The sequence below is a fragment of the Callorhinus ursinus genome, unplaced genomic scaffold (genome assembly GCF_003265705.2).
Source record: "Callorhinus ursinus isolate GAN/ISIS: 27379988/994484 unplaced genomic scaffold, GSC_fseal_2.0 scaffold19, whole genome shotgun sequence".
NCBI lineage: Eukaryota > Metazoa > Chordata > Mammalia > Carnivora > Otariidae > Callorhinus > Callorhinus ursinus.
The window spans coordinates 6,839,694-6,854,751 of record NW_027397081.1 but is presented as its reverse complement, the minus strand read 5'-3'; the positions used below and the strand labels follow the sequence as shown (position 1 = coordinate 6,854,751).

The following is a 15,058-nucleotide window of genomic DNA, read 5'->3' as shown; positions in this document are numbered from 1 at the left end:
TAAAAGACTCTCAATAGATATTTGATGAAAAAGTAATTTATTTTCTACATTTTATCTGAATCTCATTCTATTCTTTAAAAGGCGTACTCTGTTGTATGGCGAACAACAGGGGCAGTAAGAATGGAAGGCTTATTTAGACATCTGAAAGATAAAAATGCTCATCTATTTTATAATCCAATTGAATGGCTTGCAATCACTTGTAAACCCATTGCTTAGGCAAGCAACTGTGTATGAAGCATTGGTCGGTTTTGCCAGTGAGAAACAACTCTAAACTGAGGCCGTATGGACATGCCACTTAGCATCGGTAGTTTCAGATACATAAACACACACACATAAACACACAAATTCATTTGATACCGTATTGAACATCTATTTTATCCCCCGCTTTTCTTTCCCTCAACAAATATTTATTGATCCACAGTGTACTAATGCTGTGCTCAGTGATGGGATAGAATGATGTACAGACACAGACCCGACACTGTGGAACTTTAGTGTTCTAGAATGCCTTCCATCAATAATTATGCTTACCTCCTTGGAAACTCAGAACAATGCTTTCTGCCCTGGAACCCTTGCCTGGCTCCTCAAGGAAAAGCTGCGTGCCTCTGGGACTGAATACCTCTACTTGGAATTGAAATTGTTAACTCATTCTCTACCCCACTTGATTATCAGTTGAAGAGGACGGGTGAAGTATCTTTCATTTTCGTTTTGTGTCCCCGGTACTCAAACAGTGGCCAGTGCAAGGGAGGCAGTAAATAAGCATTTTTTAAATAAATAAGTGAAGAGATGATCACCTGGCATTAAGCAGAGCACTCACTGCTCTAAAAAGTACGTGTTTCACCGTCAATAACCACAGTCTACGACTTAGTGCCCTGCTACTTTAAAGACAATTTTTCAGCTCTGTTTCACCTCAAAGGGAAAGGATGCCATTTTAACTCTTTGAAGCTGCAGCTTTAACATGAACGTTTTTATTTTTTTCTCAGAATAAGAAGCAGACATAAGATTTCATGGCTCTCCTGCTGTTAACTTCCATATTAGGTAGTCTTCAGGCTACTAAAGCCTGACAATGCATTATTAGTCCATTAATAACTATGCCATTCATTTTATACATCACCTTAATGTGCCCTCTTTGTGGTAAGTTAATCTACCTCAGGAAAAAACTAAAAATAATATTTGTCGAACATATAACAGAGTCCATTTCCAAAGCAGACCTATAGTGAGAAAGTAATAGGAACAAAGCATTCATCCCAGCAATTTAAATGCTAAGTAATTTGGAAAAAAACCTTAAACTTCATAAGAGAATTTTTACTTTTCTGCATTCCGATGAGCTAAATAACAATTCCAGGCAGACTGGACACCTATTTTCCACATAGAATTATTGGCAAGATTAAAAAATATGAAGATCTGGGTGATATCATTGAGAAACTGGTTTTAAAATGTTAAATCATGTTTGAAAAGGTGTTCTGTGCTTTTAGATTAATACCTTCTGATAGAATTTGAGTGCTTGTAACAAGGATCTCTGGGGATTAGGAAAACTCTTAATGTAGGACCTCAATTGAAACTGAGTCCAGGTGGGGATATCTAAATTTTTCATAAGCCTATTTAGTCTAACTCATCTAAAGAACAAGGTGACTAACAATTGTGTTAGAAAATGCAGTTATAACTTCATTTAATATTGGTGGGTTAGCTGTATATGTTTATCTTTGCTCTTTTCCCAGAACCTCATTAAAATAACTACAGAGGATTCTTTTTTTTTTTTAAGTAAAAACACAAGATGTGAGGCAAACAGAAAAAGATGGCATATGAGAGTCTACTTTATCAGAAAGTAGATCCTGACCACTCTTTAAAACATGAGAGACTCTCGACTTCAGGAACCAAACTGAGGGTTAGAGGAGGGGGTGGGGGGATGGGGTAACTCAGTGATGGGTATTAAGGGGGGCACATGTTGTGATGAGCACTGGGCCTTACATGCAACTAATGAATCGTTGAACACTACATCAGAAACAAATGATGTACTATATGTTGGCTAACTGAAGATAATAATTTTAAAAAATAAATAAATGATAAAATAAAATAAAATAGCAACCCAAATCCCCATTCCCTGGCTTGATTACACTGTTCATGTCTCTATATGGTACTTATATGGTAAATAATCTAAGAAGGTCGTGAGGGGATCAGTAAATATAATAATGAGGAATCTCTAGGCAGGTCACCCTTAGAAATCCAGGCATGGGTGGATATCTCATTAGGAAGCATGACTCTAATGTAGACAAAGTTCAGTCTTTAAGAGCACCTGGAGACAGCAGGGCTAGCAAGGTAGGACCCCATTTATTAAGACTAAGACTCAGATGCAGGGAAACAAGGCAAAGCCCGATCAGGCTCCGAAAGAGGGCCTGAGGACAGGCCAGATAGGAGCAGGTGTGCCCATGAGCCGTCCTGTCTTGGGGAAGAGTGGAAATCAGAGCCTCGAGGACCCTCAGAAAGACAACAAATGGCCTCAATTTTAGAAGCACAGAGGTGAGAGTTAGAGCCTAGCTCCTTCCATTGTTATCATACTGGTTAACAAAGAAGTTTTTAAGTGCTAAAAGGAACAAAAGGAAAAAAAAATTCTATCAATTCTATTGATAGAATACTAAACAATGTTCCATGTGAAACTTTTCTTGTTTGCAAGTAGACACATCTCTTCATTCATCACTCTATATTACAATGATCAATTTACTTTTCTGCTTCTTCCACTATAAATTGAACTCCTTTAAAAAAGCCGATTTTAGGGGGGAAAATGTTCACAAAATCTTTAAGTTTCCTATAGCCCTACCTCATTCCTGAAAGGAGAGACCTTGTCTTATACTATTTGTATTCTTTATAGGACTGCTTATTGACCACAATATGAAATCACCTGGGAATCTTTTTAAAAGGCAAATTCTGATTGAGTACCTCTGAAGTGGGGCCTAAAACTCTGCATGCTGTCTAACAAGTTCGCAAGGGATGCCTGTGCTGCTGGTCTGAGGACCACATTTTAAGTGGGAAGGTTCTATATGAGCTCAGTAATAGAAGTAAACTTGTTTATGTGATCCATTCACTTGCCTTCATAACCAGATAATATCCTCCCTGTTGTAATATAACGGTCCGGTGAATCATGACGGGCCAGTCACACCCTCAGCCTCCCTTCTGCAGTCGTCTTCTCCTTCCCGTCCTTGTACGCTCCCCCATGCACCACCTCCCTAGCTCCATTTCCTACACAGTATTTCTTACAAGATAGGGATTGTCCTTTTACCGAGGTCAAGTCGCTTTATACACAGAATGTGGTCAATAAAGTTTGAGTTATAAATAAATGCAAGAGGTTCAATAATTTAACCCAAAGTGAACAGAGAATTTCAATAATTTCACAAATCATCTCAGAGTATCAGATCTTAATAAGAAAAATCTTTGGCAGTCTCCCCCAACACACACATGTAGCACTTAGTCACTGCCTTCAAAATGCCAGACGTGGTGGCACTATCAGACGTGATGGCACTAAAACGTTCTCAGGACAGCTCTGAAAGAAAAGTTAACTTGTGTATTAAAATAATAATAATATTTAGCAATAAATGAAATAAATATATTGATGTTAAGTCATTCATTTTAATGGATTTTGAAATCATCTTCCCTGGTGTTAGCACAATTCTGTTTTTCCGGGAAGCTAATCTTGGATAAAAGTTGGCTAACTTTCGGGCGCCTGGGTGGCTCAGATGGTTGGGCGCCTGCCTTCGGCTCACGTCATGATCCCAGGGTCCTGGGATCGAGTCCCGCATCAGGCTCCCTGCTCCTTGGGAGCCTGCTTCTCCCTCTGCTTCTCTCTCTCTCTCCCTCTGTCTCTCATGAATAAATAAATAAACTCTTAAAAAAAAAAAAAGTTGGCTAACTTTCAACAAGACAAGGAGGACTTCAGGTGACTACACTCGGTAAGAAGTATTCTTACGGAATCTTTCCATTGGACTTTCTTCAGCAAATCTCTTGTGGAGCCTGAGGAACTCGCTTCCCCATAGGAATTACTTGGATGTCAGAGATAGCAGAAAATGGATCACCAGAGAGCTAAGGGACACAATTGCTGAGGCTTTCACAAGGATTCACAGAGATGATTCACAGCAACCAAAACCATAGGCTAGAGACAAAGATCAATATACTAATCATTGCAGTCACAATCATATGAATAACTTGCCTTAGGACATTGTTTTACAACGTCTTTTAATACATGTTTTAACCTGATCACACAGTCACTCTGTGAAGGATTCAGGGCAAGTCTTTTGAACGAGTTTTATAAAAAAGGAAAGGATGCCCAACAGAAAAGTGACTTGCTAAGACCCATACAACTGATAGGTGGTAAAATCAGGATTCATGCTCAGGCCTCCTAACTGTGAACCCAGGGTTCTCCCACTACCTGCCTTTGCTTGCCAACTCTGTTAGACATTAGTAAACAGAGTACTTATGGTGTGAGGGGGAAAACGGGCTGGTGGGTTTCTCATAAACCAAGACTTTTCTAGATGCAGAGATGAGATCTGAGTGCAAATTCAGAGCCCCCAAGATTAGCAGGAAGTTTTAGGAGGTATCAGAGGGAGAGACGCTTTTACAAGTGTTCCTTAGTAATAGCCAATGACTACGAAGTCCAGCAAGAAGTCACCTGCTTGGGGGCTGGGGAGGGAGGAAGCAGATTACTGGTATACTTTGTATTACCAATTGATCAAGAAGCAGGATAAGCATTGGTGGATTTTTTTTCTAATTACCATGGCAGAAATTACTGTAGATAATATGATATACATTTTATGGAAATAGAGAAGTTCAACAGTAACTGATGGTGTCCCACTTGGACACTCTTTACCAGTGTGCCCATCCCCCAGCTACTGGGAGTGTTGATGGCTAACAGTTCACAGATGCACCCTTCTGCTGAGAAGTGTCCTCTGCAAATGAAAGCCACCTCCCCCGGAAATACCTAGGAGGTTATGCCTTCCCTGGAGGTACACCATACGGGGACTGACTGACTGACTGACTGACATGGGGGTACAAAAGAGCAGCAGCTCTTTGTACCCCTTGCCTCAGTATGGAATAACTCTGTAGAGCCATTCATATTCCAGCGCTTCCTGGGATCAGGGATTAGGTTGAGTCTAAATTCAACTGAATCTACATCTTGGCTTAGCTGCTTTTTCTGTCCTACCCTGCCTTCCTCACTCCCTTACAGGTTTTACCTGAGTGCTTCCCCAACAATAAATTACTTATACAAGAATGCCCATGTTGGGCTCTGCTTCTAGGGAACAAGTGCCCAAATCAGGAGCAATGTGTTAATCCAGGGGGATCATATCCCCTCCCCCAAACCCTGACCCAAATCTCCATTTATTATGTAGCAGGAAAATGAAATCTACAGATTTCTGTGTCTATCCATACCTACTTTTCTCTTTCTTAATGAAGGGCATAATGTGGTATGTTATGCCTTGGGACATAATATGGCATATTAATGATAGCAGCTACCTATTTGGGTATGTATGATGTGCTGGGCTCTAATGACAAGGGCTTTAGTATTATGGCATTTAACTCTCCCACCTTTCTGAGGTAGGTTCTATTATTATCTTCCCCATGTTATGGTCAAAGGAACTGTGACCTGGAGAGGCTAACTACTCTGCTCCAAGGTCACATACATGGCAAGAGTCAGAACTAGGATCTGAACCCAGTTCTGTGTGACTCCAGAGCTCAAGCTCTTAACCACCATATTGTGTTATTTCTCCATATAAGCCAGATATATACAAAATGATTGCTGACATGCTCAAGTAAATTGAGAAAGTTCTTCACAAACTGTCTACTTTCTCTACACACTTGAATAAGTCATGAAATTCTCCATCAATTTAGTTAATTGCAATGTCTCAAGCCCCTCCTGCCTAGAGGAACCTGGGTGAAGGTCATGTTTACCTGGGGCATTTCTCAGGGGGCTATGGTAGCATTGAGGGGCTGGGATCTCTTACTCTACGTCTCCAGAGGCAGATATTAGTCCATGTACTAGAGGAGGCTCGTGTCTAAAACTGGAACAGTATTGTAAGTTGGATACTCTGAAAAGCAGACCCTGAGACAGGATTTAAGTAAGATTAGTTTATTTGGGAGGTGATTCCAGGAAGCACTCATAGAGGAGGGTAAAAATGGGTCAAAAAGAATCTCTAGGAGACTATAGACTACGTGCCAGTATTGGTCCATCTTAGGAGCAAGGAGGCTGAGTTATTTATCTACCATTTCTCCTGTGTCATTGGTGGTTATCTGCTCCCAGGGGTGTTAACTCCCTGGGACTTCTGGTTACCATGTGAGGAGCCTTGGCATTCTCCTGCAGCCTGAAAAAGCACTCAGAGAGTTGTGGTATTTTCTGTAAGAAGCCATTCACATGGAAGGAAATCCACATGACATTCACGGGTGTCAAGGGAACGGGGAGAAGCACTGACAGCATCTGTTACAGATGACAAGACTGAAACTGGGTCATGGATGTAAGGGCTGGAGGGGAGAACAGGAGCCAATATTCAGCATGCTGTAAAGACAACAAAGAGAGAAGTGGCAGAGCAAGTAAATCAGAGCGGCTTGATGCAATTTTGAAGAAGACTGCTGGTGGTCGTCTGAGAAATACCCAACTTGCATTGGTGTATTGGACCCATTTAATGGGGACACATATGGCAGACGGTTAGGATAGTGAGTGGTAACTCATTTTTACCAGTATGTGTGCCATCCCTAAGACCATCTCTGTAAAATGGCCTGTCTACCTATCTCCAGAGTGGAAAGATAAAATATCCTTAATCCTTTTAGAAGAAAATAGTCTCATTCTGCACAAAGGTACTCCTAACCAGAAAGGAAAATGTCTCACACAATGTGAGATGCATCAGATGTATGCAAGTGTGTGTGCTGTGCATATCATTTTCATTTTGGTTTCAAGTCTAAGGAGAATGTCCCAGATGGTGAAGCCCACTAGGGAACACTGCCTGTGCTATGGGGTTTTTTGCTATTTTATTTGCTTCTCTCTCTCTCAAGCCGGGGTAGGTGAAGTTCATTACTTAGGGGGATTCCCAGCTTAAATGAGCTGTTCTTATAAAACCGTGAAGTCCATATTTCACTGACTGTCCAGGTACATTAGTTTCCAAATTTGGAGGCCCATTAGCCTTCCCAGGATTTACTATTATAAGAAGGAGTAATAGAAGTCAAGGAGGTGATAACATGCCCAGTGAACTACTGGAAGGTGTTTGGGGACCTCATTCAAGGATAAAAATGAGTGAAAACATCATTGATTATCATGTGCTAGAGTTTTAATCAGAGGCCTTTAATTAAGCCAGTATGATACCTCCAAAACTCTGTTGTGTAACAGCAAGACTCAGCGTGTCTCTTCTGGAGCAGGTTATTTCAGAACTATAGGATTAGAAGAGCTGAAAATCATGGGGCGCCTGGGTGGCTCAGTTGGTTAAGCGTCTGCCTCTGGCTCAGGTCATGATCCCAGGGTCCTGGGATCGAGCCCCACATTGGGCTTCCTGCTCAGTGGAGAGTCTGCTTCTTCCTCTCCTTCTGCTGCTCCCCCAGCTTGTGCTCTCTCTCTCTCTCTCAAATAAATAAAATCTTTAAAAGAAAAAAAAAAGAGCTGAAAATCAGCCCCTCAAGTGCATCTTCCTTTTGAAGATAAAGTGCATCCAACAGGATCGGTCAGGTCTGCTGCCTGGCCCTGCTTTGCTCACCCCCAGCTGCCCTGGCCTTTTCTGAAGGCCTGAGGATAAACACAGACCCTGGGATCACTAACACTGTAGTCCCTATGTTTGCTCTCAGAGTGGGTGGTCTTCAATGCCATATGTTTACCTTTGAACAAACCAGAATGAAGTAGAGATGGCCAGGGAATGGGCAGTATGAGAGAGGCAGGGGTTTAGACTCCAACAAAACCAGGATGGAACCATAAATCTCACCAGTCCTAGCCACGTGACTCTGGGTAGGGCATTTTACCTTCACAACCCCAAGTTTCTTCATTTACAGAGAAAAGAGTTAATAGAACTTATCTCCTAGAGCCTTACAGAGATAAAGGGACATAATGAATCCTAAGTGCCTGACACAGAGCCTGGGTGCATCACAAGTACACAATAAAGGACAGCCGCTATCCATGGGGAACCACAGCTCTTGTTCTGCTTATGTTAGATGCACAATATGGATTAAAAAAAAAAATCAAACTTACTGTATAAGTAGGCATTAGCATCCCCATTATAAGGTTGAAGAAATAAAGGCTCAGAGGGTCTGAGTAAGTTGTTACAGGCCCCATGGCTGGTAAACGATGGAGCAGGAATTCAATGTAGGCTTGACTAATTCCAAAGTCCATGCTCTTTGCACCACAAGATGCTTCTTCATGTGTCCTGCAGAGGTGCTCACCCAAATGCTCAGATCCATGGGGCACGTAACCGGGTTTAGCATTGCCAAAGGACGCTCTTGTTGGGTTTGCCATGGGCAGGGTCTGGGAGTGCCCATAAATGGGAGGCTGTTTATGCTGCTACTCTCCCCCTACACTTCCTGAGGTGTGAAGGGGCACTTTCACACCATCAGAGGAAGATCACGCAGCTTGAGGCCCGAATTTCTCAGAGCATTATCTGGGGCCTGTGGTACCTGCAAGAGTTTCCTTGATGGTCAGAGAACTGCTCCCAAACTGCAAGCCTTGTTTTCGGTTCTCACTATTTTTATTTTTGTATGTGATCACAGAAGCCCCTAAGGCCTTCAGTCTAAGGGCTACTGAGATTCGGTGTTCATAAGCTGAGGTTCACACATTCCCAGAGTTTGCTAACAAGTCTGACTTCAACAACTGGCAAAGTTGGTCTTTTGTTGTTTATTAACCAACACGTAGGCAGTTCTTGCTATGTCCCAGGCATTTTCTAAACACTCTGGAAATGTTAACTGGCTGTTAATCTTTATAATATGACTTTGAAGGAAATACTCTTACTATTACTATTTCTGTGTGAAAACTGAGGCAAGAAAAAGTTGAGCGAACCACCCAAGGTCCTACAGCTAGTGAGTGTCAAGCCAAGATATGAAGACAGGTGGTCTGGTTCAGCCTCCACACTCCTAGCGTCTCCCTGTTTTATCTGAAAGTTACTGTTGCTCGCTTGTGGATCGTTTGGGTAGCACTGCGTATCACTGCACTGAGGGCCCCAAAGTTTCTCATTATGAATCTTTCATGACAACAACAAACACAGCAACAGTATCTGCGGAGTGTTCACTGTGTGCTAGTCACCGCCCTAAGCGCATATGAGTTCATCTAAGAGATTAACTCATTCAGCCCTCCCTCCGGCCCTCCCACTCTCTCATCCTCACATCAGTTTTGCAAACCACAGGAATGGGGAGGAGACAGCTTGGTAACCTGCACAATGCCACCTGCACACAGCCCGAAAGTCATGGCGCAGGGCTCAAGCCCCGGCAGTCTGCCTCTACACCCGATGCTCTTCGCCGCAGCCTATCACATTTCAGAATGGGCCATCGGCACCTGTCCAGCTCTTCCTCCATCAGAAAGCAGGGACAGGTCCAGTACCTACGCTGGGAGGGCGTCTGAACCCCTTGCTTACAGACCATTTTCAAAACAGCGGCAAGAGACGTTGGCTGGAGTCAGCGTTCATGGAGCAGCCACGCACAGAGGATGAGTTCTTGTTTTGGACCAGGCATCGCCTGCTGTTAGCAGAGAACGGGGATGGGGATGCAGGGGCAATGCAGGAACTGGATGAATCAGCCAGAACCAGAGCTGTGGGGCCAGATGGTCTCTGTGACTCACCATGTGGTCACAGGCAAGCCACTCACCTTCCCCGAGCCCTGCTTTCCCCCCAGTAGTTTTTGGGTGAGGACAATCTCCACTTCAGAGAGTATTGTGAAGAATGAATGAGATAATAAAAGTAAAATTCTTAGCATCATTCAGGCAGCTCATTATTACTGCATAGATCATAGTGAAACGTTTCCAAATATTCCATTTACATTACTTAAAAAAAAAAAAAAAAAACAAGCAAGCTCAAATCTCTACCAAACACTTGATACCAGTCTCTTCAAACACGGGACAGCTAATGGTCCTTTTTTTTTTTTTTAAAGCACCTTTCCTCATTCTTCCTTCCCCCTAAAGCCTAATTTGAAATTTTTCCCCTCTCTATTCGGCTTCTAGGAAGAGAATGATATTATTAGTATTTCTGATATAACATATGACCTTCTTTGGTCCTAAAGGAGAAACTGATGATTTCCACCAGCAATGCTAATATACCAACAGCGATATCAGTAGCATTTTATTTCACAGCATTCGGAGCTGCTGTGTGCTTCCTCTTGGCCACAGGTCTGTTTTATGCAATTCGGTGGGTGTCTGTGGCTTTTGGGCTTGTTTCAGAGGCAATGACTGTGCCAACCCAATCTGCATAATTCTATTTACTTGCCCTTGTGAAAGAGAGACCTTGCCAGATCTACTGACTCTGACATGAGGGCCATGGGGTTCTTTTGTCTCTTTCACGCCAACAAAAAGGAGCCAAGCTCAAAAACCTGGGTAAGTCCATTCAGTTCCAATGCTGTGTGTTAGTACACAGAGAAGTAGCATCTCTGTTCCACCCATACAATAAATAATGCATATGCCCTCCATAGAATCCTGAAAAATAAGCTGTTTCCCTTTCTGATCTTGATAAAATGTACAGAAATGTACAGATTTCCCTCAAGGTCTTCATTCTTCTTCATCAGGCACCCCTCTAGGATGGTGGTTTTAATTTGCATTAGCCATCACATGGGGACTTTGCTAAAGGTGCTTTTTCCTAAAGACGTATTTCCAGAGATTCAGATTCAGTGAGTATTGGGTAAAGCCAGGTCACCTGTAAATTCCATAGGTTGATAATCCTCTCCCTCCTCCACACACAGGCCTTCAGATTCTGATGTAAATGGGTTCTTGTACCCCATCCTGAGGAGTGCTCTTGTATATTTTTGTCATGTCCCTTTGTTACTGAGGTGAGTGTCACAGAAATAATTTAATTACTTGAAATTGGTAAGAAAAAAAAATCACAGGAATGCTATTGTCTTCTAGCAGCATGGAAAAGAAAGATGAGGGGCTTTGGAATTAGGAAAAACCTTAATGCAAATCCAGACTCGAACACTTACTAGTGATCTTGGGGAAATTACTTAATATCTCTGAGCCTCAGTTTTTCATCTATAAAATGGGAATAATAACCCCCAAGAAGTTTACCCTGAGGGTTAACGGAGATATCCTGGTTAAATACAAAACAGGCACAATCAAAGCACTTACTTCGAGTCTGGATAGGATAGTTCCTAAGTGATGCTAAAGTATCCCTTCGTTTAAATGAAGTTGATATGTTTTTACAAGGAATAAGTATAAAGGTCGATGATGCTCTGTTGGGTTAACATGGGGTCTTCCTGGAGATTTGGCCCCTGACTTGTTTTTCTTCTGCATTCAAGGAAAGGAAACAAAGCCTGGGAAGACTCTACTGTAGGCCCACAGATGGAGTGACCCAAGGGAGCCTATGTCAGTGGTGACTGATGGCCCTGGACAAACTCCTGAAGTAGATCTGGCATCCAAAGAGGCAAAAGAGCCTACTGATGAGAGTCTGCAGGAGTGAGCACACTCACATTCCACCTAGTCAAGCTGACCCTGAAACCCGATAGAGAGTACAGAAAACAGTGTCAATCCGGCCTAACAAGACCCTGTGGCCCCAGCATTTCCTCCCTGCATGGGAGGAACCACACCGATGTGAAGCCAAAGACGTCCCTTCCTTGAGGACTAAGCCCAAAGCGTTGAGAGGGTTGGTTGATAAACTTTCCACAGACAACCCCTCAGTCATGACCCCAAATGTGAGCCTTTGTAGAGGGGGCACTAGGTTGCCAACTCACTCCCTTAGGTCTGCTTGGTGCTGGCTAGATTCTTCCATCAGGCAGCTGGAGCGTGAAAAAATAAAAAATTGTTATCATAACAAAGCATTAAAATAGTTGCCATAGGAAAAATTCAGAACTTTATTAATGGACTCCCTTATTTATTTTACAGTTTTGTATTATTTTTAACCAACTGAGCCACCCAGGCGCCCTGTATTATTTTTATATTGAATCACATGATGAGGATAGACTGGGAAGCCACATTTTTTTTTTTTTTTAAGGCCAGAGGTCTCTATAGGTCTTAATCCATCCTGAGCGTTTCCTGCTGAGCAATGAGTTGAGTAGGTGGTTACTTCCTTGATCAGATCTTAAGGGTCTTGAGACCAACACTCCTACACCCAAAGTCCTGCCTTGAAATATGCCCTCCTACCTAAGGCACTGTGAAAATGAGAATAGTATCTTAAATTATTCAGTCATTATTAATACCAAATACACATGCTCAATATTGCAGAGTACAGTTCTGAGAAGGAAAAGTCAGATAACGTTACAAGAGGAACACACCTTCATACTGAATTTTCAGAGAGAGAGACAATGGTCCTAAATAGAAAGTACTGTAGAATACTAAATAGAAAGTATTGTACTTTGGGAAGTACAATATTGTGATTTATAAGAAAAATATATATTTGCTCATTCAGATGACCAAAATATATTTCCCATATATATTTGGTCTTGATCCATGTTTCCTGGCTCACAGCTCCGGAAACCCTAGAAATTTTCAAAGTGTTGTGTGTCATCAAGGTGTCTTTTATTATGTTAATGAAGTCACTTTTGGCTAAAGCACAGTCATGGGTGGAGCCAACTATGTGATCAGAGGGTTGGAACTTTCAGTCCAACCTGGGGAGCAGCTAGCGAGGGAGATGGGAAAGAAGGGCTGGAGATGGAATCAATCACCAATGGTCAATGATTTAATCAATCACGTCTATATAATAGAGCCTTCATGAAAACCCAAAAGGATGAGGTTCAGAGAGCTTCCAGGTTGGTGAACACGTGAAGATTTGGGGAGAGTGGTGCAGTCACAGAGCATGGAAATCCACACCCTTTCCCAATACTTTGCCTTGTGCATTTCTTCAATCTGGCTCTTCCTGAGTTACATCTTTTTATAATAAACTGATGGTCTAGTAAGTAAAACGTTTCTCTGAGTTCTGTGAGCTGCTCTAGCAAATTAATTAAACCTGAGAAGTAGGTCTTGGGAATTGCTGATTTGTAGCTAGAACTGCTGGTTGTTACCTGTGCTTGCCATTGGCGTCTGAAGTGGGGCGGGCAACACTCTTGTGGGACGGAGCCCTTGACCTGTGAGATCCGATGCTATCTCCAGGTAGATAGTGTAAGAATGGAGTTGAATTGTAGGACACCCATCTGTTGTCAGAGAATTGCTTGTTCCTGGTACGGGAAACATCCCCCTCCATAGGTTGGCATTGGGTCCAGCAACCCAAAAAGAGGAGGATAGATCTTCAAGTGGAAGTAGGGCACCGAGTGGGACATTGGGCAGTTCAGAGAACCTAAAAGCATACTGGAGTAGGTGAAAGGATTAAAAAGAGGAATGATAAATTGTGGCAAACCGGCCACAATCTGCCAAGGGCCTGTAGTATGTCTAACCACTGAAGGATAGTGACACCTTTTCTAGTCCAAAGGGACAGAGCCTAAGCCTCTCTTTGCCTCAACTCCAAATCTTTCTGTCAGATCCAGATTTCTCTGTCTACATGTAAGTGGGATGCTATGGCACCCTTTTTGGACAAGAGAGTGAAATAAGATGATATAATAAATGATCAGCTTGTGTTCATTCAATTTGGCTTATTATTTATATAATTGCAACTTGAACTTGGTTTTGCTTGTATTATTTCTTTCTGGAAGTCTTGTATCCATAACTGAGTCATAATCTCTTTGAGAGAATTGGGTCCTACCTTCTTCTTTAGCATCTCCCTCAGTGCAGAACTGATGGGCACTGAGAAATGCCAGGTGACTGACTGCTTTCCTGATTCTTTTCCTTCAGTAAATGTTCATTTGGCCTCAGTTCTGATGGCTGACTCACTGTTCCTATACCAGCCATGAGAAGTATTAAGACTCAGGTCAGCTTTGCTGGCTATTCCCACAAGCATGGAGTAGGGATAGTGTGTGGTGGAAAAGCATTGTATCTGCCAAACATTTCTTTGAAGATACAGAACACTGAAAATGCCAAAGATTCCAATGATGCCATGCTCCTTGTCATCCAGGAGTCAAATGAAATTGGTGACTGTCACAAATATTCTGTTAATTTTTGCTTTTCTGCTGCTGGTGTGATTCAGGCTAGATTCCTACAGTAGTATCAAAGTACTTCATCAGGCACGTGTCCATAGCATTTCAATTGATTCACTCACTTGTTTATTCAACAACATTTATACTGAATAACTAGTAGTTATATGCCAGGCACTTTGCTAGAGACTAGAATGTGTTGTCAGGGCACAGAGAACATGAGTTTGTTACTAACGATCTACCAAAAAACTATGCCCTCCCTTTGCCACCCAATCCCCATAAAAGAAGCAAAAACAGGAACTACCAGGCACTCATTGCCCACTATTGGTAGGCCTTTGCATTTATTTTCTCATGTAATCCACACAACAAGCCTTCACAAACTAAAGCATGGAAAGGTAAGGAACTTGTCCAAGGTATCATGACCACCAAGTGAGAGAACCATGCCTTTCCCCATAATACTGGTTGTACTGGTAGTTCAACAAATTCACCAACACCCTAGGATTCCTTCTCAGCAGCATACAGATTCTTATCACTGCCAATGGTGTCATGTCTGATTATTTCTCTCCTCTAAGAGAGCCAAGCAGGGCTTGTTGTAGATCCTGTATAACTTCACAATTCTCTGCAGGCATGTCTCAGAATTGCAACAAATGCCCTAGAAGCTAATGTCAGAACACACACACTTCCAGACATACGGAGAACTCCTCCAACGTGACAGACGAGGAGTTGTCATCCAGGAATTACATGATGGTGACAGTGCTATTTCTTGAAGCTCATATGCCAAATTGCAGGCTGCTCCATAGAACTAGGCTTCACCACAGGCTGAGCATGGCCTGGGGACAAACCCATTCAGGCTATGCCAGCAAAGCCCAGACCTCTGTTTGAACTCTCATTATTAATGATTAATTTTGTCCCCAACTCA

General features: G+C 42.4%; 1 long non-coding RNA gene across 1 annotated transcript; it reads left to right on the top strand.

Annotated features, from left to right (window-relative positions):
- Positions 1–561: 561 nt before the first annotated feature.
- On the top strand, positions 562–11,942 carry LOC141374525 (uncharacterized). The gene is made up of 3 exons (XR_012381472.1): positions 562–682; positions 10,157–10,321; positions 11,440–11,942. It is a non-coding gene; the product is annotated as an uncharacterized lncRNA (long non-coding RNA).
- The last annotated feature ends 3,116 nt before the right edge of the window (positions 11,943–15,058 follow it).